This window comes from Lissotriton helveticus, chromosome 1_1 (assembly GCF_964261635.1).
Source record: "Lissotriton helveticus chromosome 1_1, aLisHel1.1, whole genome shotgun sequence".
Lineage (NCBI taxonomy): Eukaryota > Metazoa > Chordata > Amphibia > Caudata > Salamandridae > Lissotriton > Lissotriton helveticus.
The window spans coordinates 1501769998-1501795887 of record NC_136057.1 but is presented as its reverse complement, the minus strand read 5'-3'; the positions used below and the strand labels follow the sequence as shown (position 1 = coordinate 1501795887).

The window sequence follows — 25890 nt, the reverse complement described above, 5'->3', positions numbered from 1 at the left end:
GGCGGCACCGGCGATTTCGGTCCCGGCCCCGTGGGATCCTGGTCGACGCCAGTTGACCTTCCGACTCCTCCGCTGGTGCCGACCCCCTTGGTACCACCTCCGGTGCTGTCCTCGGACGCCGCCGTCCCCTGTTTAAACCCCGGCCCTGGCTCGGTGTTGGAGCGGTGCCGCTCGGCGCCTTCTCCGACTGGTGAGCTTTTCACCTATGCCCCGGCTTCGTCATTTTTGCCTGTTTATCAGGACGCGGATGAAGAGGAGGACTCTTCGGGCAAGTTAAGTCAGGACTGGGCAGATGAGCTAGGGGAGGCCAGTGGTCTAGACACTTTGCCAGACACTGGTTATCTCTCTCCTCCTTCTGTGGCTACGGAGGAGGGAGCAACTTATGCCGTGGTGCTGCGCAAGGTAGCCAAGGCCCTGGGCCTTAAGCTCCCTGCAGCGGCCGTGAAGACTAACCTCCTCACCGAGGTGCTTCAACTGCCGGTAAGCTCTTCCGAGCCTCTGCTGCAGTTTAATGAGGCCCTCAGTGACGTTCTGATGGGCACTTGGTCCAAGCCCACGACAGTTCCTCCTGTGGATTGGAACATGGCCCGGCACCACCGTCCAGGTCCGAGAAACCCCTCCTTTCTGTCCACCCACCCCACCCCTGAGAGCCTGGTTATCCAGGCCTCCACATCCCAAACAGCATTCCCTACCGCAGGAATCCAAAAGGCTGAAACAGTTTGGCAAGAAACTGTTTTCCTCTGTCAGTCTAGGGCTGCGGTCCATTAATACCACATGCCTTTTGGGTTGTTACACCCACTCTCGGTGGGATATGGTGGCGGACTTGCTGCCCCAGTGTCCAGAGGAGGCCAAGACACGGCTCGCCCAGGCTCTTGCTGAGGGGTGGGATGCAGCACGGTACTCCATTCGATGTGGACTTGACACCACAGACTCACTGGGCAGAGCGATTCCAACGACGATGGTGATTCGTCATCACGCCTGGCTGAGGTCCACCAACTTTTCAGGAGATGTCCAGAGCACTCTCATGGACATGCCCTTTGATGTCCGTCACCTCTTTGGCGACAAGGCAGATAGCGTGCTGGAGAGCTTTAAGGACTCCAGGGCTACGGCCAAGTCCTTGGGCCTGTCGACCCAGCACCAGCAAACTTCTGCTTTACGCTCCTTTCGTGGCCACGCAACGGGCGCCACGCACGTTCGTCCAGCCACAGGCCGCAGAACCAACCTCAACGCGGTCGCGGATGTGCATTCCGCCGTGGTGGAGCAGGGGGTCAGAGAGCTGGTCAGTCCACATTCGCTCCCGCAGCAACTGCCTCAAAGCCTTCCTAGTCCGTGTGAGAAGTTAGCCTGGTATATGATGTCGACTAGTTCTAGTGGGTACCTTGCACCAGTCTAATCGACCCTTATTGATGGTAGGTTATAAAGTCAACCTGGCTCGGTGTTGGAGCGGTGCCGCTCGGCGCCTTCTCCGACTGGTGAGCTTTTCACCTATGCCCCGGCTTCGTCATTTTTGCCTGTTTATCAGGACGCGGATGAAGAGGAGGACCCTTCGGGCACAGCAGTGCAAGTTAAGTCAGGACTGGGCAGATGAGCTAGGGGAGGCCAGTGGTCTAGACACTTTGCCAGACACTGGTTATCTCTCTCCTCCTTCTGTGGCTACGGAGGAGGGAGCAACTTATGCCGTGGTGCTGCGCAAGGTAGCCAAGGCCCTGGGCCTTGAGCTCCCTGCAGCGGCCGTGAAGACGAACCTCCTCACCGAGGTGCTTCAACTGCCGGTAAGCTCTTCCGAGCCTCTGCTGCAGTTTAATGAGGCCCTCAGTGACGTTCTGATGGGCACTTGGTCCAAGCCCACGACAGTTCCTCCTGTGGATTGGAACGTGGCCCGGCACCACCGTCCAGGTCCGAGAAACCCCTCCTTTCTGTCCACCCACCCCACCCCTGAGAGCCTGGTTATCCAGGCCTCCACATCCCAAACAGCATTCCCTACCGCAGGAATCCAAAAGGCTGAAACAGTTTGGCAAGAAACTGTTTTCCTCTGTCAGTCTAGGGCTGCGGTCCATTAATACCGCATGCCTTTTGGGTTGTTACACCCACTCTCTGTGGGATATGGTGGCGGACTTGCTGCCCCAGTGTCCAGAGGAGGCCAAGACACGGCTCGCCCAGGCTCTTGCTGAGGGGTGGGATGCAGCACGGTACTCCATTCGATGTGGACTTGACACCACAGACTCACTGGGCAGAGCGATTCCAACGACGATGGCGATTCGTCATCACGCCTGGCTGAGGTCCACCAACTTTTCAGGAGATGTCCAGAGCACTCTTATGGACATGCCCTTTGCTGTCCGTCACCTCTTTGGCGACAAGGCAGATAGCGTGCTGGAGAGCTTTAAGGACTCCAGGGCTACGGCCAAGTCCTTGGGCCTGTCGACCCAGCACCAGCAAACTTCTGCTTTACGCTCCTTTCGTGGCCACGCAACGGGCGCCACGCACGTTCGTCCAGCCACAGGCCGCAGAACCAACCTCAACGCGGTCGCGGATGTGCATTCCGCCGTGGTGGAGCAGGGGGTCAGAGAGCTGGTCAGTCCACATTCGCTCCCGCAGCAACTGCCTCAAAGCCTTCCTAGTCCGTGTGAGAAGTTAGCCTGGTATATGATGTCGACTAGTTCTAGTGGGTACCTTGCACCAGTCTAATCGACCCTTATTGATGGTAGGTTATAAAGTCAACCTTATAGAAAGCTATCCTAGGGGTAGCTGTGGAGAGCAGCCTTCAGGCTAAGACTTGGAGACGAGTTAAGCAAGTTGTTTTACCATTTATAATCTCTTGAGTACCAAATGAAAGCACACCACACAAGGTATATATCAAATATATATGTATTTATTCTAAACACAACCCCTCTGGACTCTTTATGAGGTCAGAGGTAAAAGTACAATACAAGGAACTTCATTGGCATACGATAAGTTGCACAGTATACTTTTTGCCCTAGGGGCCTCAAAAACCTTATACTAAAATAGTAGTATAAGAACCACGTGAGGAATAGAAAGCAGGCCCGGGGCCTGTGGAATCGATGGGGCTACTCAGGACAACCAAAGGTTAAGATGTAGGAGGCCCACCGGAGACGCGTGCAGTGTCTAAACACAGCCGGGGGTTCACATTGACTTTCTATGGAGAATTTTAAAGAAAAAGGGTACAAGGAGGTGACCTGCAATGGAACCCTTTTAGACTAGGACACTTGGAGAGTCAATACCCACGGGAGCACCGGAGTACTCGTGTTACCTCACCCAGGGAAGCCGGGTGCATAGGTGTCTTTTCATGTAGGGTTTCATCGTCGATTCCAATGGAGAGCTGCGAAGAAGTGCTGCAGGCGACCAGAGGAAAAGTGTCCGGGTGGGTCCAAGGGTGGATCAGAGATGTGAAGAACCTGAAAGCAGAGGAGACCGAGTCTGGGCCACTAGCCAGTGACCAGGGCGGCGATAGAAAGATGCCACCAGATGTCGGGTTATTTCAGGTGAAAAGGTGAAGTTTGTCTCATCAGCCACGAGGTCCAGAAGGCATCGACGATGACCTGGAGCTGGATTCGAGCTGTCCCACGAAGGATCTAGTTGACTGCGGTGTCCGTATCCGGATTGGACCCAATAAGCCTTGGCAAACGCAACTCACGCAGGATGACGAGATTGGCTTCGGTGCAGACCAGCAAGGTCTGGGGAACTTTTCCTTTGCAGGGAAGTTGGAGCAAGCCTGGAGCAACCAGAAAAGCCAGTTGAAACAAAGGTTGGTCTTCTTAGGGGCTCACTAGCCAACAGACTAGGAACCACGAAGACACATTGAGCTGAAATACACAAAGCGGGCCCACTGGACACTCGTGGAGTGTGGGCTTCTGAGCTTCGGTGCAATAGGTACTCGGGGCAGGATGTCCAGGAGTTCCAGTCCCACGTCTCTCGTGTCCGCCACGGGTCTCAGCTTTGCTGTGAGCGAAGGTCGGGTCAGAGATGATTGGAAGTCTGTGTCCTGTGTCGCAGATTCTTCGGGAGCCGGTGGGAGCCTCGAAAATGCAGACCAGCTAAGATGCTGTTGGTGCCTGTTTTAACAAGGTGGTCACACCTTGACCACAAGGGAGATTTCTTCCATCTTCCAGTCGAAATGGAATGTCGAAGGTCCAGGATATATGTTGCAGAGTTTCGTCCAGGGTAATCTAAAGTCCTAGGGACTGGGGTTCTCTACTTATACTTATAGTAAGTTTAGGGGTTGGACTAACTCTAAGGTCACTCCTTTTGGTGGACCTGGGGTGGGGTGGTTACACGCCTTCCCCTTTGTCCAGTTTCGCACCAGAGCTGGGGCTGAGTGCCCCAGCAACCGGTTTGAACTGGGAAATGCATGGAGCACCTTGTGTGCCCCAGGCAGTGTCTGGAAAGCATTCTCTGAATGCAGTCCTCCCTGCCCCAATATACTAAGAGCCTGTCTGGGGAGGTGCCGGAACCTCCCTGGACAGGAAACCTATTGTCCAGGCCTCCCCTGCCGGAGTTTCGTCCAGCAGCAGGAGGGCAGACTCGTGTCTGTGGCAGCAGCATCCATTTTGTGATGCTGAGACTCGGTTTAACTTTAACCGGGTAAACCAGTAACTACATGTCTTCTCCCTCTAGAAGGGTGGAATGCTACCCCTGCCGCCAGGACTGGCGGGGGAGGGTAGTATTCCAATGCGTATGACACCTTACACGACATGTTTTGATAAAGCCAAACCAAAGTTAGCATTAACCGTGAGGATTATAATGCACTTAAGAGTATATGGTATGGCTATATCATAGAACAGCTATAAGGTGATGGTTCCAAAAGCTGCAGAGGGGCTAAGCTCATGCTAGGGCACCCTCTCACATAAAACCAAGCACGCTACCTCCAGGATTGTCAAGGTCTGGCATAGGAGTGGCTTATAGGTGAATATGTGTCTATATATGTATATAGATATAGGTTTACTATATCTCAGTAAGGGGTGATTACACCACCTTACCCAGGCTGTAAGAACAGACCTGTGGTGTCAGTTTGGAAGGCAAACCAGGGGTGGCACAATACATGGCTCAGCCCCATATAGGCCTAGGGTGCACCTATGCCCTGGGTACCTATGGTACACTATACAGGGGCTCACAAGGATGACCCAGTAACCAATCTGGTATGTACCTAAAGTACATGGTATCAATTTAGAGAGAGAACAGCTGGGCTGTGGGCCTGATTATCAGGTTCACAGCCACACTAAAGTCGAAAAACCAGAGAATAACAGCAAAAAGTGGGGGTAACCATAGGAAGCAGACCCTACTCTCCTACAGTCCAAGCGTCCAGGCCCATTCCACGCCAGTGGGAGGTAGAGTTCCCCATCACCTGCTCCACTGGCGTACCATCACTTGGGACAGGTGGGTGCTGCAAATCGTTCGTAGGGGCTACTCCCTCCCCTTCGAGACGACCCCTCTAGCCATGCCACCACAGTACCACCGCATGTCGGGGGATCACTTGCGACTTCTGCAGGAGGAAGTTACGGCCCTCTAGGCCAAGGGGGCCATCGAGCGCGTTCCTGGCCCAGAAGTAGTGCGTGGTTGTACTCCCACTACTTTCTGGTTCCCAAGAAGGGCAAAGGGGACCTGCGCCCTATCATCGGACCTCAGGAGCGTCAACGTCTTCCTCCGTAAGGAGAAGTTCAAGATGCTGACTTTAGCTCCGGTTCTGGCTGCCCTAGACCCTAGAGACTGGATAGTAGCCTTGGACTTGCAGGACGCTTATTTCCATATTCCCGTCCTGCTGGCGCACTGGCGTTATCTTCGGTTCACGGTAGGCCACAAGCACTTTGTTTACCGTGCTCCCATTCGTCCTTACCAGTGCCCCTCGGGTGTTCACGAAAGTGATGGCGGTGGTGGCAGCTCATCTGCGCAGATCAGGGGTCCCAGTCTTCCCCTATCTCGATGACTGGTTGTTGAAGGCGGGCTTGCCCCAGACAGTTGTCTCCCACCTCCAGACTACGGCCGACCTCCTGCATTCGCTAGGGTTCTCCATCAATATGCCAAAGTCACACTTGAGTCCCTCTTAAAAGCTCCTCTTTATTGGAGCGGTTCTGGACTTGGTGCAGTTTCAGATTTATCCTCCGACCAGCGGGTTCGGGATATTCAGGCTCTGATTCCGATCTTTCAGCCTTTATCCTGAGTTTTGGTCAGGATGACCCTAAGGCTTCTAGGACTGATGGCCTTCTGCATCCTGCTGGTACATCATGCCAGGTGGCGGATGCGGGCTCTGCAGTGGTACCTGAAATTCCAGTGGGCACATCATCAGGGCAACATGTCCAACCACGTCCTGATCTCGGAGGGCACTGCGAGACAGTTGCAGTGGTGGCTCACGGACCGCGATTGGGTCAGTGGCAGATCCCTCTCCCTTCCCCAACCGGAGCACACAGTGGTCATGGATGCGTCCCTCCTGGGATGGGGGGGGCCACATGGGAGAGGCAGAGATCAGAGGCCTCTGGTCTCCGGCGGAGTCCCTGCTCCATATCAACCTCTGGAGCTGCGGGCGATCCGGCTTGCACTGAATGCATTCCTCCCCTCTGTCCGGGGGAGTGTAGTGCAGGTGTTCACGGACAACACCACCGCCATGTGGTACTGCAACAAACTGGGCACGGTGGGGTCGTGGACCCTTTGCCAGGAGGCTCTGCGCCTCTGGCAATGGCTGGAACACCAGGGCGTGACCCTGGTGGCCCAACACCTGGCAGGTTCTCTGAACGCCAGGGCGGACGAGCTCAGCCGTCGGTGCATGATGGATCACGAATGGCGTCTGAACTCGGACGTGGCGCAAGGCCTCTTTCAGCAATTGGGAGAGCCTTGGTTAGATGTATTCGCCACCGAAGAGAGCGCGCAATGTCATCAGTTCTGCGCGTTGGAATTTCCAAGGCGGCACTCGCTCGGCGACGCTTTTCGTCGCGAGTGGAGCTGCGGTCTATTCCTAGCCTTTCCGCCTATACCACTTCTGCCCAGAGTGCTGAAGAAGATCAAGCGCGACCGGGCCCAAGTCATCCTTGTTGCTCTGGACTGGGCACGAAGGTACTGGTATCCAGAGCTACTCATTATGTCAGTCGATCCCCCGGTTCGTCTGACTCTTCGGGAGGACCTTCTGTCGCAGCAGCAGGGGACGGTCCTCCACCCAAACCTGTCCAGTCTCCACCTCCATGCTTGGAGATTGAGCGGCGACAGTTGAGGCCATTTGACTTGCCTCCTGAAGTCTGTAATGTCATTCTGGCAGCCAGGCGTCCCTCCACAAAAACGGTATACGCCTGCAGGTGGAACAGATTTGTGGCATGGTGCACAGCAAAGGCTGTGGATCCTCTCTCTGCCCCCCTTTCGGAGGTTCTCCTCTTCCTTCTTTCTCTTGCCCAGCAGGGCTCTGCTCTGGGCACTATCAAAGGCTACCTTTCTGCCCTTTCAGCATTTCTCGGGCTGCCTGATCAACCTTCTTTGTTCAAGTCCCCCATTGTAAATAGATTTCTGAAGGGCATCACACACACGTTCCCTCCTGTTCCGTTTGTGATGCCTCAGTGGGACTTGAACCTTGTTCTTACTTTTCTGATGTGCGCTCCCTTTGAGCCACTTCACAACGGTCCTCTCTGTCTTCTTACTCTGAAGACTGCTTTCCTGGTTGCCATCACCTCTGCCAGGAGAGTGAGTGAGCTCCAGGCCCTTTCTTGTACTCCACCTTTCCTTTCTGTCCATCCGGACAAAGTGGTGTTGCGTACTAAGCCATCTTTCCTGCCCAAGATTGTCACGGCCTTCCACATCGGGCAGTCTATCACCTTGCCAACCTTCTTGCCGCCACCGCATCCCTCTAAAGAGGAAGAGCGGCTCCACCGTCTGGACCCAAAACGTGCGCTCTCATTCTATTTGGATAGCACACGCCAGTTCCGGGTGGATGACCAACTCTTTGTTGGTTACGTGGGCGCTAAGAAGGGGAAAGCGGTGCACAAGAGGACCATCTCCCGGTGGATCATCTTGTGTATCCAGGCATGTTTCTCCTTGGCTAGAAAGGAGCCCCCTGTTGGATTGCGGGCTCATTCCACCCGAGCCATGGCGACTACAACTGCCCTGGGCTGGGGAGTGCCCTTACAAGACATCTGTCAGGCAGCTACGTGGGCATCGCTGCACACGTTTGCAAGACACTACTGCCTGGACAGCCAAGTCCGGAGGGATGGCTTCTTTGGCCATTCTGTCCTCCAGGACTTTCTGGTGTGATTATTGGTTCGCAGACCCACCACCGGGGTTGGTATTGCTGGGGTATCTATTCTAAGGTAAGGAATCTAATACTAACGTGTCTCTTTCAGATGCACAAGTTACTACTTGTGTAACGATATATCTGTAAGAGACATTAGTTTGTATTAGATTCCTTACCGACTGTGAGAAGTTGGCCTGATATATGATGCTCACTAGTTCTAGTGATCACCTTGTATCAGTCCAAACAACCCTTATGGTGATAGGTTGTAAGTCAACCTTATAGACCAGCTATCCTAATGGTAGCATGGACAAAGCAGTCTTAGGCTAAACTCTTTTGGCATGTGAAGCCAGCTGTTTTACCACATATAACCCCTTGAATACCAGATGAAAGGACACCACACAGATTGTTATGAAAATAAACAATATATTTATTAATAACAACACCTCTGAACTCTTTATGAGGTCAGAGGGCTAAGCACATGACAATCTCTTAGGAAAAATACGATAAGTTTCACAAAATTACAATGGTGCCCTAGGGGCGTGACAAACCATATACTAAGTAAGTGGAATGTGAAAGTCGATAGAAGGAATGGAGCTGTCCAGAGGCTGTAGGATCGATGGGACCACGCTACCCTAACTCTAGGTAAGTAATAGGAGGCCCACGGAACGCGTGTGCAGAGTGTGAACTCACACGCGAGATGCATAACAACGTCTATGGACAGTACAGTTCAAGTTAAAGGTGAGTACGGACAATCCTGACTAGGTAGGACAAAAACGACTGTGGAACTGGACACTAGGACAGTTAAACTACCCTTGAGCACCGAAATGCTCTCGTTACCTCACCCACAGGGTGCGGGTGCATAGGTGTCAAAGTGTGTCGGGTTCTCGCGTTGAAGTCTATGGAGTCTGGAGGAAAAGATGCTGCAGGCCACCAGGAGGAAGATGTCCGGTGCAATCCAAGGGTGGATTGGTGAAGAAGAGGACCTGAAAGCAGAGGGGACAATGTTCACAGTCACTAGCCAGTGGCTGGAGTGGAACCAGGAAGGAACCAGGCGTTGTCGTCGCGATCAGGTGAAGAGTGGATGCTTGACTCTACAGCCACGTGGACCAGGAGGTGTCTTCGACGACCAGGATGGAGGCACAAGCTGTCCCACGCAGGCTCTCGCTGTCGGCGGTGTTGGATCCGGAATCGGCGTCAACAGGCCTTGGCAAAGGCAACCCACGCGGTGAGGAGGAAAAGCGTCTGGTGCGGACTAGGAGAGTCCGAGGTGCCCCTCTTTTGGAAGGGAGCAAGGGCCAGTCTGTAGCAACCAGACCAGCAGCAAAGATTTCAAAGTTTGTCGTCTAGGAGGCCACTAGCCAGCCGGCAAGTGATCAGACAACGCGTCGAGCAGCAGACAAGCAGAAGGGCCCCACGCAGATCTCGTGGATGCTGGAGGGCTGATCTTCGGTGCAGGAGCTGCTCAGGGCTGGGGCTTCTCAGTCCCCAAAGCACTTGGTCGAGTTTACCTCGGGAGTTGTGCTGGAAGCGAAGTGCAGGTTCGTTCAAGATGGCCGGTCCCACGTGTCTCGTCGCACCCACGGATCTCAGCTGTGCTGCAGATGTGAGTTGAGGTCGGAGAGGTCTGGAAGTCCGGGTCTCGTCGGGCTCTGAAGTCTGGATCCTCAAGGGAAGACGACAAAGTGAAGCCGCTGGACGCTTGATGGTGCCTGCAGTTGCAGGGTGGACACTCCTTGCCCACAAGGGAGATTTTCTTCAGTCTTCTGTGGAGCAGAACGTCGAAGTCCAGAGTTTTTTCTTGTTAAGTTTCAAATCAGGAATCTAACTTGAAATGGGACCAGCTCTTACCTTTATCCTGTTAAAGGGGGCTGCACTACTGACTAGGTCCCTCCCCTGGGTGGGACCAGGAAGGGGGGTGGCTACACCCCCTATCCTTTGTCCGGTTTCCTGCCAGAGCTGGGGCAGGGATGCCCCAGCAACTGGTTTGAACCGGTGTATGCACAGGACACCGTGTGTGCCCCGGGCATGTCTCATTCCTTTCAGGCCTGTCCTACCCAATACACAAAATCCTGTCTGGGGTGGTGCTAGCACCTCCCAAGGCAGGAAACCCTTTGTCCAAGCCTCTCTCGCTGGAAGGACTCCCAGCAGCAGGAGTTCAGACTTGTGTCTGTGGTGGTAGCATCCATTTTGTGATGCCAAGGCTCGAGTTAACTTTAACCGGGGTTCTCAGTTACATACATGTCGTGTCCCTCTACAAGGGTGGAATGCTACCCTCGTCGCCAGAATTGGCGAGGGGGTAGTATTCCAATTCGTATGACACCTTACTCGACATGTTTTGATAATGTTATACCAGAGTTAGCATTTAACCGCAAGGATTATAATGCATTTAAGAGTATATGGTACTTAGAGAGTTGGAGAGTTTCCTGGCCGGGAGATCACAATCTACCAGCCTGGGCCCCTTTCGTTCCATCTCAAGGGGGCTCACGAAGGGGGTGCCACAGGGCTCATGCCTTAGCCCTACATTGTTTAATGTCTATGTGGCCCCCCTTTGCTGAGATTGTGCGGAAATACGGGTTCATACCGGTTTCCTACGCTGATGACACTCAGCTCCTCTACCCTTTCAGCTCCCTTGACCCTAAAATCAAGGGGAATTTTGCTGAGGGTATGAGAGCGGTGTCACACTGGATGGCGAGGAACTGCCTCCAGTGCAATGTAACAAAGACTGAGGTCTTGCTCTTTGGCAAAGCAAGTATCCTCTGGACCCCTGACTGGTGGCCACTCGACCTTGGCCCAGTACCGGTACCCAAAACACACGTCAAAAATCTTGGAGTGAAGTTTGATCAAAAACTGACCATGAAAGAACACACCAATTACATCGCGGGTCTGTGTTTTCACACCATTGGTTTACTCAGACGTGTCTTTCCTTTCCTTCCTGCCACATGCAGAAAGACACTTGTACAGGCCTTGGTAACCAGCCGCCTGGACTACTGCAACGGCCTGCTGACATTAGCCAGTACGGATGCAGTAGGCCGTTTGCAGGTGGTCCAGAATACGGCAGCCAGATTGGTCATGGGTGTACCTGCCAGGACTCCTTCCAAGCCTTTGCTGAAAGAACTGCATTGGCTTCCCATACGACAGCGCATCCACTTTAAGATCTGTTGTACGGTACACAAATGTTTGTATGGAGTAAGCCCCAAATACCTAGCCCAATCTCTTGAACTGTACCAGCCTAGCAGGTCCCTGCGTTCCTGCAACCAAGCCCTGCTAAAACCTCCCATCACAAAGAAGACTAGACAGGGTGACCGTGCTTTCTCCGCTGTTGGTCCTGCCCTTTGGAACAACCTTCCCACTAACCTAAGAACCACCATAAACCACCTGTCCTTCAGAAAGGCATTAAAAACCCTTCTTTTCCAAGAAGCATTTCTATCCACATAAACCTCAGGCTGCTTCACCTAATATCTGTCTTAGCTGGCTAAGCGCGGAGATACCCCTCTGGGATTGATTCCTGCGCTCTATAAGAAATTAAAATAAATGGTATAGCGTTATCATGGAACAGCTATTAGGACTTGGTTCCGCAAGCTGCAAACGGGCTCAGCTCATGCCAGAGCGCCATCTCACATAATTCCAAGCACTCTGCCTTCAGGATTGATAAGGCCTTCCATAGGAGTTACTGATAGGAATATAGGTGTCCATTTTAGGTTTAGATATAGGTAACTATATCTAAAGCAAAGGGTGATTACACCACCTTGCCCCAGCTGTCGTGCAGCCAGTTGTCAGATTTGGATGGCCAGCCAGGAGTGGCATAATACAGGCTGCATCCCCTGGTAGGCCCTGTGTACACCTTTGCCCTGGGTACCTAAGGTACACTTGTACAGGGACTGATAAGGTGACCCAGCATCCAATTAGAAATGTACCTAAGGTACATGGAGTCCATTTTACAGAGAGAGCAGGAAGCCTGGGGTCCTGAATGGCAGGATCCCAGGCCAACTAAGTCGAAAACCAGCTAAACACTAGGCAAAAAGTTGGGGGCAACCATAGTCAGATATCCACCTTCCTACATAACCCCCCCCCAAACGAAAGGAGATAAGGCTATCCTTGACCAGGTAAGCCTATATTGCCTGAGTGGCCATATGAGGAGGTGCATGCACTGGCATGGTTACCCCCTATCTCATGGTTCACTAAGCAATCCCTCACCCTAAGGGTATCTGAGCGTCTCCACCATAGGGAATCTCTACCTGTGATGTGTTTTGGCAAAGTAAAAGGCTTGGGCTGAGATGGAGTACTGAAGTTAGGCTCCACTACTGTTGGGCTCAACTTCCTCCAATCATCATCCACCATACATGCCTTTCTTTCCACTACTGAGTTGTGTTGAGCTCTCAGGGTCAACCTCTGGCTACCTAAAGCTGAAGGCTGGGTCCCTCTGTTTGGCTTACTGGAGGGACAGGTCAGGTCAGGGGCCCTTAGGTCCCAAGTTTGGCTGTGCCCAACAGAGTCCATCTGGGGGAGGTCCCTAACTACGTTTAAGGAGGATCCCTCAGGAGTTTCTAACTTTTTCACCTTGCTAGGACTACTAGCTTTGGTGTCCCTAATCTGCTGATGGGGTAGTTTTATTGGACAGGGGGCCGTTTGGGGCTCACTAGCCTCCTTGACCTCTGTAGCCCTGGGCTGACTGAGGCAGGGTAGAGAGGGGCAGGTTACCTGATCCAGACTGGGTCCCACTTTGGAAGGGTCCACTGACATCAGGGGCTCTGTCAGGCTAGGCCTGACTACCTCTGGGGCAGTTTCTTCACAAGTGGTCAGATCAGTTCCCTGAGGAGGCTGATCCTTTCCTAAAGTCTGGTGGGAGGGAGATTTCTCTTCCTCCTCAATGCTCTCTGTTTGAGTTGAGTGATCCATAGTTTCAGGCTTCACAACACTATTATCTGTCTGAGTTTGGGCTGTGGCCATCACAACCCCACCAACCTTTTCAGGAAGGGACTCAGTTTGGGTATGGGCTGTTACCATCAGAGCCCTGCTAACTTTTTCAGGGAAGGAATCTATTTGAGATTGGGCTGAGACTGGCACAGCCCTCCTAACCTGTTCAGGAAAATTTACCATTTTAGAATGGGTTTCTTGTTCTACCTCAGCCCAGGCTGAGATTTCTAAATCATTCCCCAGTAGGCAATCTACAGGCAAGTTTGATGACACTGACACTCTCTTGGGGCCAGTGACACCTCCCCAGCTGAGACTTACCACTGCCATGGGATGATTTTTCTGCACTCCATCAATGTTCGTCACCTGGTATGTGGCACCAGGTATAAGTTTCCTTGAGGGGACTAGGCTCTCAGTCACCATGGTGATGCTAGCCCCTGTGTCTCTATAGGCCTCAACTTTCAGACCATGGATGAGGGGCTCCTGTCTGTACTTGCCCAAAGTGTTGGGACAATCAGTGAAGTTGGCAAACCCCATGCCATCCTCACAGACAAGAGTATCTAGGTTAGGGGACCTGGTTAGGCCAGAGTCCCCAGGAACTCCCAAAGTAAAACCACCCAAATTCTTGAGGGCACTCCCACCACCTGGGGGATTACTACTAGTAGTAACAGGAGGCTTGGGAGTGTTACTTGGGGGTATGTTCTCCTTATTGTGGTTCTATGGGCAACTGCTGTCAGTTTTCCAATGACCTACCTGTTTGCAGGCATGGCAATAAGGTTTCTTTTGGGTAGAGAAAGTGTCTTGGGACCCACCCCCATTCTTGAAGTTTTGGGGCCCTGGGGAAGTCTTCTCTGTGGATTTATCCCCACCTTTCTCTTGAGGCTTGGTAGTCTCTTTATTTTGGTCACCACCCTGATTCTTAGGCCTAATCCTGGTTCTGACCCATTTGTCTGCCCTCTTACCCAATTCTTGTGGAGAGGTCAGATCAGAGTCCACCAGGTGCTGGTGCAAAAGCTGTTTTGACAGTTAAGTAAGATTTGCTCTCTCATTATGAGATTGTACAATCCTGTGTAATCAGTAACTTTACTACCCAATAACCAGCCCTCCAGAGCCTTAGTAGCACAATCTACAAAATCAGTCCAATCCTGAGCCTGAGTTTTCTGGGTATCTCTGAACATTAACCTGTACTGTTCAGTGGTTAAGCTAAACCCATCAACCAGTGCATTTTTCAGGACTTGGTAGTTGTTAGCTTCCTCATCTCTAACAGTGAGGAGCTTATCTCTGCCTTTACCTTCAAAGGAGAGCCACAAAATTGCTGCACACTGACTCTGGGGTACCTGCTGTACGTTGCAGGCCATCTCCAGAGCAGTTATCCACTTGTGGATATCATCTCCTGTCTTATAGGAGGGCACTATTTTACTCAGGTGTCTATTATCAAAACTCCTGTCTTTATCCTTAGGGATATTGCTGCCACCAGTGGGTGCTAACCCACTCAACTGTTGCTCTCTAGCAAAGGCAAGCTTTTCTTTGGCAAGGGCAAGTTCTTTCCTCTGGGCCCTCAGATTAGCCTGTCTCATCCTTGCTTCATGCTCTCTCCTCTGAGGGGGAAGTCATTCTCCTCTGGGGAGAAATCATTCTCCCCTGAGCAGAGGCATGAGAGTGCACAGATCTATTGGAGTCCCTAGACTGAGATCTATCTCTCCTAGCTCCAAGGTTAGGCCTGCTCTGGGTCAGTACTGGGGGTCCCCCAGATCCTTTCCTATGCAGGTCCAAGTTGGTCCTGGTGAGTCTGCTGACTACTACAGGGCCTTTGTCTGCCTCATCCCCAGATGATTCCTCCTCCTCCTCCTCAGCTACATTCTCTGTCTCAGGGAGGTCTGGATCACCAAGAGTACCTTCTAAGGGGGGCATGCTCCTATCTGGATTCGAGGGGTCTGTGTTAGCAGCCCTTCTGGCATCATATGTCTCTAAGAGACCTAACAGAAAAGGAGCTGTAGGGTAAGAACTCTGTTTCAATTTCCTGGAGGTACACAATTGTCTCATCTCCTGGAAACTGAGAGCTGCATATCTGGAAAGGACCTGTGGAAGGTCACTAACCACTAGGGGAGTCTCTGAAGACTCTCCATGGGTAGACATGCTTTCTAGTGAGGTGTAAGTGATGCACCTACCTACACTATGGGTTTTCCTACAGATCCCTTGCTAAGAGTTGTAGTCAGGGTGTGCTAGGCCCTTTCTACTACAACAGCTGGTTCAGTAGAACTCAGAGTATTTCTAAGCTTGTTATATGTACCTATAGTACCTTATGTGATCTTTCAACTGATAGTTCAAGATTATATTTGGTAAAAACAACAGCAAGCTCAAATCCCAACCGCTGCACACCAATGTGAGAAGTTGGCCTGATATATGATGCTCACTAGTTCTAGTGATCACCTTGTATCAGTCCAAACAACCCTTATGGTGATTGGTTGTAAGTCAACCTTATAGACCAGCTATCCTAATGGTAGCATGGACAAAGCAGTCTTAGGCTAAACTCTTTTTGGCATGTGAAGCCAGCTGTTTTACCACATATAACCCCTTGAATACCAGATGAAAGGACACCACACAGATTGTTATGAAAATAAACGATATATTTATTAATAACAAACACCTCTGAACTCTTTATGAGGTCAGAGGGCTAAGCACATGACAATTACAATGGTGCCCTAGGGGCGTGACAAACCATATACTAAGTAAGTGGAATGTGAAAGTCGATAGAAGGAATGGAGCTGTCCAGAGGCTGTAGGATCGATGGGACCACGCTACCCTAACTCTAGGTAAGTAATAATTAGGAGGCCCACGGAACGCGTGTGCAGAGTGTGAACTCACCCGCGAGATTCGTAACAACGTCTATGGACAGTACAGTTCAAGTTAAAGGTGAGTACAGACAATCCTGACTAGGTAGGACAAAAACGACTGTGGAACTGGACACTAGGACAGTTAAACTACCCTTGAGCACCGAAATGCTCTCGTTACCTCACCCACGGGCTGCGGGTGCATAGGTGTCAAAGTGTGTCGGGTTCTCGCGTTGAAGTCTATGGAGCCTGGAGGAAAAGATGCTGCAGGCGACCAGGAGGAAGATGTCCGATGCAATCCAAGGGTGGATTGGTGAAGAAGAGGACCTGAAAGCAGAGGGGACAATGTTCACAGTCACTAGCCAGTGACTGGAGTGGAACCAGGAAGGAACCAGGTGTCGTCGTCGCGATCAGGTGAAGAGTGGACGCTTGACTCTGCAGCCACGTGGACCAGGAGGTGTCTTCGACGACCAGGATGGAGGCACGAGCTGTCCCATGCTGGCTCTCGCTGTCGGCGGTGTTGGATCCGGAATCGGCGTCAACAGGCATTGGCAAAGGCAACCCACGCGGTGAGGAGGAAAAGCGTCTGGTGCGGACTAGGAGAGTCCGAGGTGCCCCTCTTTTGGAAGGGAGCAAGGGCCAGTCTGGAGCAACCAGACAAGCAGCAAAGATTTCAAAGTTCATCGTCTAGGAGGCCACTAGCCAGCCGGCAAGTGATCAGACAACGCTTCGAGCAGCAGAGAAGCAGAAGGGCCCCACGCAGATCTCGTGGATGTTGGAGGGCTGATCTTCGGTGCAGGAGCTGCTCGGGGCTGGGGCTTCTCAGTCCTCAAAGCACTTGGTCGAGTTTACCTCGGGAGTCGTGCTGGAAGCGAAGTGCAGGTTCATTCAAGATGGCCGGTCCCACGTGTCTCGTCGCACCCACGGATCTCAGCTGTGCTGCAGATGTGAGTTGAGGTCAGAGAGGTCTGGAAGTCCGAGTCTCGTCGGGCTCTGAAGTCTGGATCCTCAAGGGAAGACGACAAAGTGAAGCCGCTGGACGCTTGATGGTGCCTGCAGTTGCAGGGTGGACACTCCTTGCCCACAAGGGAGATTTTCTTCAGTCTTCTGTGGAGCAGAACGTCGAAGTCCAGAGTTTCTTCTTGTTAAGTTTCAAATCAGGAATCTAACTTGGAATGGGACCAGCTCCTACCTTTATCCTGCTAAAGGGGGCTGCACTACTGACTAAGTCCCTCCCTGGGTGGGACCAGGAAGGGGGGTGGCTACACCCCCTATCCTTTGTCCGGTTTCCCGCCAGAGCTGGGGCAGGGATGCCCCAGCAACTGTTTTGAACCGGTGTATGCACAGGACACCTTGTGTGCCCCGGGCATGTCTCATTCCTTTCAGGCCTGTCCTACCCAATACACAAAATCCTGTCTGGGGTGGTGCTAGCACCTCCCAAGGCAGGAAACCCTTTGTCCAAGCCTCTCTCGCTGGAAGGACTCCCAGCAGCAGGAGGTCAGACTTGTGTCTGTGGTGGCAGCATCCATTTTGTGATGCCAAGGCTCGAGTTAACTTTAACCGGGGTTCTCAGTTACATACATGTCGTGTCCCTCTAGAAGGGTGGAATGCTACCCCCGTCGCCAGAATTGGCGAGGGGGTAGTATTCCAATTCATATGACACCTTACTCGACATGTTTTGATAATGTTATACCAGAGTTAGCATTTAACCGCGAGGATTATAATGCACTTAAGAGTATATGGTATAGCGTTATCATTGAACAACTATTAGGACTTGGTTCCGCAAGCTGCAAACGGGCTCAGCTCACGCCAGAACGCCATCTCACATAATTCCAAGCACTCTGACTTCAGGATTCATAAGGCCTTCCATAGGAGTGACTGATAGGAATATAGGTGTCCATTTTAGGTTTAGATATAGGTAACTATATCTAAAGCAAAGGGTGATTACACCACCTTGCCCCAGCTGTCGTGCAGCCAGTTGTGTCGGATTTGGATGGCCAGCCAGGGATGGCATAATACATGCTGCATCCCCTGGTAGGCCCTGTGTACACCTATGCCCTGGGTACCTAAGGTACACTTGTACAGGGACTGATAAGGTGACCCAGCATCCAATTAGATATGTACCTAAGGTTCATGCAGTCCATTTTACAGAGAGAGCAGGAAGGCTGGGGTCCTGAATAGCAGGATCCCAGGCCAACTAAGTAGAAAACCAGCTAAACTCTAGGCAAAAAGTTGGGGGCAACCATAGTCAGATATCCACCTTCCTACACCGACCCACCCATCCTCCCCGTTCTGCGAACCGATATCTAGGGTTAGGGTTATCCCCTTCAGGGCCCTAGTTTCAATGGCACCAGTGTTGGTTTTTGGCATGGCTCAGCGCTTCTGGCGCGGAAAAGCTGTGTCTAAGAACTGATGTCAGCACGCGGAGGCGGCGTCTAAGTACTCCGACGACGTCATCATGGCGCCCACGACGACGGACGCGGAGCCGCAGACGACGCCTACCGACGCGCAAGGGTACTGCTACGCAAAACATTTCCGGATCCAGTTTGACGCCTGGGGATATTCTAAGGTAAGGAATCTAATACTAACTAATGTCTCTTACAGATATATCGTTACACAAGTAGTAACTTGTGCATCCCCCCGTGATCTCCAGAGTAATGACAGGGACTGAGTGGGGTTTGAGCCATGTCTCCGTTAAAAAGCAGAGGTCAGAATCATGAGTTGAAATGAGATCCCAAACCTCCGTATGATGTTTAGATAGTGATCGTACATTACAAAGTAGGTTTTTCCACCCTAATTGCCTTTGATGTATTTTTCTATTTGGCGTTTCTAAACTTAACTCTGTGCTATCACAGCTATATTGGGCTTGAAACCTACAATAACGGCATGAGAACTGTCCCTCCGGCGGTAGGCCCTCGTTTCTCACACAGCCAATCTGAGGGGCTATATATATATATCTAACAACTCTTTCGAAGAGTAACTCACCCTTTTCGAAGAATGATCATCAAGGACCTGTAAAGATGTAGGAGCCATAGCCCCTGGCCATGTCCGGTCGCGGACGGGCGCAGATGGGCTCCTCTTTGGCTCGTCTTAGGCGCGCCCTTAGGTGCACCCCTGATCGCGACCGCTGCGCGCTCAGAGCGACGAGAGGCCTAAATAGCCCTTCCTGTAAAACAACTAGAGCGCTGACCGCTCGTACAAGCGGAAGTGTCTGGCTCTGCCTGTCCGCCCTCCGCTCTACGGTACTAATTACCGAGTCGGACCGAGGCGGGCAGGCTGCAAATCAAGCACAGACTTCCTCAAATTAAATGCGCCCCAAATATCCTTGCTGGCACCTGGATTGCAGTGATAGTGAGTACTTTTAAGCGGCAATACAATTTAAAATGTTTTCAATTTTTAAAACGTAATTTCAGGCATCAATTAAACACTTTCATATAATGCAATGATCTCAAAGTGCTTACAGGTATCCAAGCGGGTCAGGGGAGACACTGCCACCGTCCTCCCTTACCGCACTGGGCCCGCAGCTCCTCGTTGCCTAAATAGCCCTTCCTGTAAAACAACTAGAGCGCTGACCGCTCGTACAAGCGGAAGTGTTTGGCTCTGCCTGTCCGCCCTCCTCTCTACGGTACTAATTACCGAGTCGGACCGAGGCGGGCAGGCTGCAAATCAAGCACAGACTTCCTCAAATTAAATGTGCCCCAAATATCCTTGCTGGCACCTGGATTGCAGTGATAGTGAGTACTTTTAAGCGGCGATACAATTTAAAATGTTTTCAAGTTTTAAAACGTAATTTCAGACATCAATTAAACACTTTCATATAATGCAATGATCTCAAAGTGCTTACAGGTATCCAAGCGGGTCAGGGGAGACACTGCCAACGTTCTCCCTTACCGCACTGGGCCCGCAGCTCCTCGCTGGCTAAATAGCCCTTTCTGTAAAACAACTAGAGCGCTGACCGCTCGTGCAAGCGGAAGTGTCTGGCTCTGCCTGTCCGCCCTCCGCTCTACGGTACTAATTACCGAGTCGGACCGAGGCGGGCAGGCTGCAAATCAAGCACAGACTTCCTCAAATTAAATGCGCCCCAAATATCCTTGCTGGCACCTGGATTGCAGTGATAGTGAGTACTTTTAAGCGGCGATACAATTTAAAATGTTTTCAGTTTTAAAATGTAATTTCAGGCATCAATTAAACACTTTCATATAATGCAATGATCTCAAAGTGCTTACAGGTATCCAAGCGGGTCAGGGGAGACACTGCCACCGTCCTCCCTTACCGTTCTGGGTGGAAGACCAACTCTTTGTCGCCTACGTGGGCGCTAAGAAGGGACGGGCGGTGCACAAGCGTACCATCTCTCAGTGGGTGGTTTTGTGCATCAAGATCTGTTATTCCTTGGCTAAAAAGGAACCTTCTGTGGGGCTGCGTGCCCATTCCACTCGGGCCACAGTGGCTACTACTGCCTTGGGACGGGGAGTCCCTTTACAGGACATTTGTCAGGCAGCTACATGGGCCTCGCTGCACGCGTTTGCCAAGCATTACTGCCTGGACAGCCAAGTCCATAGAGACAGCTTCTTTGGCCGTTCAGTTCTCCAGGACTTTCTGGTTTGATTTTGGTTCGCAGACCCACCACCGGGGTTGGTATTGCTGGGGTATCTATTCTAAGGTAAGGAATCTAATACTAACCTGTTTCTTTCAGATGCACAAGTTACTTACCTTCGGTAACGATATAACTGTAAGAAACATTAGTTAGTGTTAGATTCCTTACCCCCCCCCATCCTCCCGTTCTGCGAACCGATATCTAGGGTTAAGGACTTTCCCTGTCAGGGCCCTAGTTTCATGGCACCATGTTGGTTTCTTGCATGGCTCTGCGTTTCTGGCGCGGAAAACTATGTACAGAACTGACGTCAGCACGCAAGGGCGGCATCTAAGTAGTCCAGCGATGTCATTCCGGCGATCACAATGCTGACGACGGGCACGGAGCCGCAGGATGATGCCTACTGATGCTCAGGGGTACTGCTTACGCCTGGGAATATTCTAAGGTAAGGAATCTAACACTAACTAATATTTCTTACAGATATATCGTTACCGAGGGTAAGTAACTTGTGTAACAGGGTTGGTGCAAGCCCAAACTCTGTTTCAGTCATTTTGTTGTGGGAACTTTTGAGGAAAGGTGGGTACCACCGCCTAGTTTCACCTGCACCCAGGTGTCCGTGTGTAGAAGCATCAGCATATTTAAGGTAGTCTGTGGAATGCCTAACTAACTACGGGGAGAAAATCGGTCTAATTAGTGTGACAGAAGAACCTCCAATGCTAAAGAATACACAGTTCACCAGTTTGACATAGCTTGTCCAATACCTGGCTTGAGGAAAGTTTCCATCAGCCCACCCATTTGGCTGAACTTAGTCATCTGGAAAACCAAGGGAGAGGGATCACATGTAGCCAAAAGTTGCTCCAAGGCTAATGTACATGGGTACTAGACCTCTTACTCTCAGAAGGTCTCAGCCACTATGGTTGTTCAAGGTATGTGGAAACTGATGGAGTGCAGTGCAAGTGATAAACGTGTGTGAAATAAAAATGACTAAAAGGACAAAAAATATGTTTATTGAGGATTGTCCTAATGCCATCTATTAAAAACCGCCTGATAGTTTGGGATAATTTTACTATCTTTTGGCAACAAGTGAGGTCGACATGTTTCAGTCGTATAGCTCACTGGCTCGGCTTTCTTCAGGACCTTATAAGTAAAGGGTGCTACTGCAAATAAATCATTGGTGAAAAGTATTAAACATCAATTCGTTCATTTAGAAGAGGATAGATCAGTGGTGTATTACCACCCTACCAGTCATGTATCCCATGTGTATGTAGTTTGAGATCTATTTCTTCATTCCTAAAAAAAAAAAAAATTAGACCAGACCTTGGTTTACCTTCCCTTTTTTTAAAAATATGTAACAACTACCCAAGTTGATGTCAGTCTGCAGCCGCAGATGGCATTAGGACAATCCTCAATAAACATATTTTTTGTCCTTTTTGTCATTTTTATTTCACACACGTTTATCACTTGCACTGCACTCCATCATTTTCCACATACCTTGTCTAGTACCCATGTACATTAGCCTTGGAGCAAATTTTGGCTACATGTGATCCCTCTCTCTTGGTTTTCCAGATGACGAAGTTCCGCCAAATGGGTGTGCTGATGGAAACTTTCCTCAAGCCAGATATTGAACAAGCTATGTCAAACTGGTGAACTGTGTAGTCTCTAGCATTGGAGGTTCTTCTGTCACACTAATTAGACCAATTTTCTCCCCGTAGTTAGTTAGGTTTGTACTTAGGGGTGTGGAGCAAATCTGGTCTTTAAATATTGCCCCCTAGACCCTCCCCCACAATTTTCATTTTAGTCTGTGGAATGCCCCATCGCGCCAGTTTCCCCCACAGTCTTCCTCTCTCTATATTGTCAAAGGCAGCACTGAAGTCAATGTAACACAGGTGTAGAGGTAGCTTAGATGATTTTGCTGCGTCAATTATTAGAGAGATTGCGAGGATATTTGTAGATGTACAAGTCGTTTTGCGGAAGCGGGTCTGATTCAACTGTATTATCTGGTTTGTCTCAGCCCAGAGTGTGAGCTCCTCTAATATGGTGCCCGCAAAGTATTTTCGCTTCATTATCAATCAGAGCTACCTGGCGGTAGTTGTTTGGCTCTGCCTTGTCCCCTTTTTTTTTTATTGGGACTATTGTCGAACCCCTCCAAGATTCTGGTATTCTGTTTATCAGCCTAATTTCCAGAAAGCGAGGTTGTGGGATATCCGCCCAATCTTCACTCTTCGCTTTTAACAGGGCAGGTGGAATGCCATTCGGTCACGGGGCACCTTCTTTCCTACCTTTAGCGATCTGATTTTTAATTAAACGTGACAACGGGCGCCTCGGTACTCCTGGAGGTTTGGTTTCTGTGGCTGGATACTCCTGCTCCCTTATCTCTGATATGCTTGCTTCAAATCGTCCCTCTGGAATCCAGCTGATGACTGTTTGGACTCCGGCGTTTTCTGTGTGGTTGTTAAAGTGACAAGTAAGATATTTTATCCAAATTGTTTCAGAAATGTGAGACCCTATGCCCTCGTGTTGTTGGCACATGATCCCGTTTACGGTTTTCCAGAAGCGGGCACTGTTGTAACTATTCGTGTCGTGTAGGAGTTTTGCACAGATTTCGTTCTCACCATCTCTCTTGATGTTCCATTTCAATCTTTTAAGCGCTGCCCTTTGATGTTTCTGCGATTCTCGTGCACTAGTCCTCCCTGGGGATCTTCTCAGTTTGCGCAGAATTGAGTTTATTGATCTTTTGAGTGACTTGAGCTGTACTCTCTGCTCTTTCTTTATGTTGTTTTTTCCACACTCTTTCCGAAAGTTGTCTTTTGTAGGGAGAGTAACTGCAAGCTTTTCTAGCAGTATGGCAATAAAGTGACCCCAGTAAGCGATTTGGTCATCTGTGCTCGAAGCTTGCGAATTAAAGAGTTGTATTGCAGCTTTGACCTGCAAGTTTGAGTTGTTTATCGTGCATTTGATCGTTTTTAGATTCAAGGTGTGAATAGGCCCCAGAGATATATCTGGCCTGATTAGGCTGGGAGCAGTAGCTGTTAGTTGAATTTCCTGGGGGCAATGATCGCTATTGCCCTTGTCCCCCATTCTGAACCCAAGGATTTATGGGAACAGCACAAGGCTTGCAAAGGTGTAATCCATTATGGAGCTTGTCGTAGAATAAAAAGATTCGACTGGAGGAGATTCTTCCGGAAATCTTCTGTTTAATGTTCGAAGATTTTGGTATTCTAGGTCATCGAGAAAGCGGCTGGTATGGCATTTTTTCTTTCCATGCAGTGGGACACGAGTGGGAATTCTAGTTAGAGCCAGTGCCTCCTCCCCTTCCGCCGAGCTGATGATATAATGGTTTAGGTCCCCTGTCAAGATGAATATCGTGTTTCCCATCTCAGTGGCATACTCGGCCAGTTGGTTGGTGAGTTTAGTCGAGTCTTTCGCTTTGCTTTTCGGATGGACATACAAATGAATTATGCAGACCTCCATTTCTTCTTCATCAAAGGCGATACTAATTGTAACTGCTAGTATTGCACGTGACATCAAGTCCATAAGGGTTGCTGAGGCTATGCTCATTGTGGAAACATAGGTGGTCAGTCCTCCGGAGCAGTGGCCAAATTTACCGTCCTTGTTGCTGATGTGGCGAAGCATGTGTAACCCTCAATGTGCTGTGGGTCCTTGAGCCAAGTTTCTTGCAACATGATTATATCGAAGGTAGTAACGTAGTTCAAAAACTCAGGGTCTTCTATTTTTGTTGCTAATCCATTAATGTTCCACGAGCATAGCCCAAGGGCAAGTTCCTTTGCCCTGCTGTAGGCTCTGTCTTGTGGATTGTGTCAGTCCTCCTCTGAACGTATAGTTATTGTGCAGGATAGTACTTCCCTTGTAGCACCTTTGTTTGAATAAGTGACTGCCCTCGGCCATACATCTGCTCGGTCCCACTGGCTGCTGGTACTCCGTTGTCGCGATCTTCCCCACGCTGTTTGAGTGTGCTTGGTGTTTTTTTATTACAGAGCTTGCAATGCTCAGTAGCTGAAATGGGTAGGCTGGTTTTTGAAAAGGGGCAATGTTGATGCCCCAGTTTTGGAATATCCCCAGTTCAGCTAGGATTGTGTCTACCATTTTGCTTGTGGTCCATGTTGTCTTTGTTGCCTCTGGGCTTTGAGGATTAGCAGTAGGTATGAACTCTACTGAGAGTAGATCCTTTTAAGTTTATGCCAGCCAGGTTTGGAATGGACTTCGTTAATCTAATAATGCTTCCTCGATTTAGCAAGTCCTGATGTCCCTTTGAGGTATATAGAGGATAAAAGACCAAGACCTCTGTTTCCTGCTGTCTGTTTCCAGATATTTGTTGTGTCGCTGGCTGTAGGTTTGTTGTGGCCGTCGATTCATTCGTTTTTCGAGCTGTGTTTCCGCTTGGTTGCTTGGTCCTTCTGCCATGGAGTTCTTTGTATTTGGTTTGGATGTTTTAAACATTAGGGATGTTTGCTTTAGTTCTTGCCCCCTGTCCTTAACCCTTTTTTCCAGTGGCATCCAACTAGGGCTGATTTCGGTTGGTGTGATGATTATTTCAATCTCTCTGAGCTGCAAGTCTTGATTTGGCCTGTTTGTTGTTCCACAAATTTCTCTTCTGGTCCCTGTGTTTAAGCACGTGTTGGTGTCTGTTTGCTTTGTTTCGATCAGCCTTGTGGCCCCTAAGTTGTACATCTTTCTGCGTGCCTGCTTTAGGAGTGCAGGTTCGTTGGATGAGTCCCTTGCTTCTCCCCTCAAATCTTGGCTGTTTGTTAACTGTTGGGTGTGACCTCTATCAGATTTTATTGTTGGAAGAGTGATTCTGGTTTCTTGTCTTTTTGCTTCTTTTTATTCTGTTTTGTCCCTTAATGGAGGTCTTTGTCCTTTTGCTTCTCCAGTTTCCTTAGGTGCCCTGATTGTGATTGGCTTAGCCAGTCAGTTGAACCAGTCAAACGGTCTTTTTAACCAATCTAGTGTTGGTATACGGCCGTACTCGTCACTCTCTGCAGTGGTGGAACACATAGAATCTGTCAAAAGGACAGCCCTTTATAGACCACAGACAGTGTTAACAGCGGACGCGTTTCTAACTGGCTGGGGTGCCCATCTACATCAACACACAGTACAAGGACTCTGGAGCCACCAACAAAGCTGCTTCATATAAACCATTTTGAGCTCATGGCCGTACTTCTAGCCCTCAAAGCTTTTCAGACCCAGCTGAAGGGGAAAACTGTCCTAGTTTGTGCCGTCAACATAACAGCCATGTATTACATACAGAAATGGGGGAACACACTTCCTCCAATTGTCCCTCTTAGCCCAGGGCATCTGGAGGTGGGCGATTCATT

General features: G+C 50.3%; 1 protein-coding gene across 6 annotated transcripts in view; it reads left to right on the top strand.

The window, feature by feature from the left end:
* The window catches only part of FIRRM (FIGNL1 interacting regulator of recombination and mitosis), a 3243174-nt gene that overhangs the window by 3025174 nt on the left and 192110 nt on the right, over nt 1-25890 (top strand). The window lies entirely within an intron of this gene.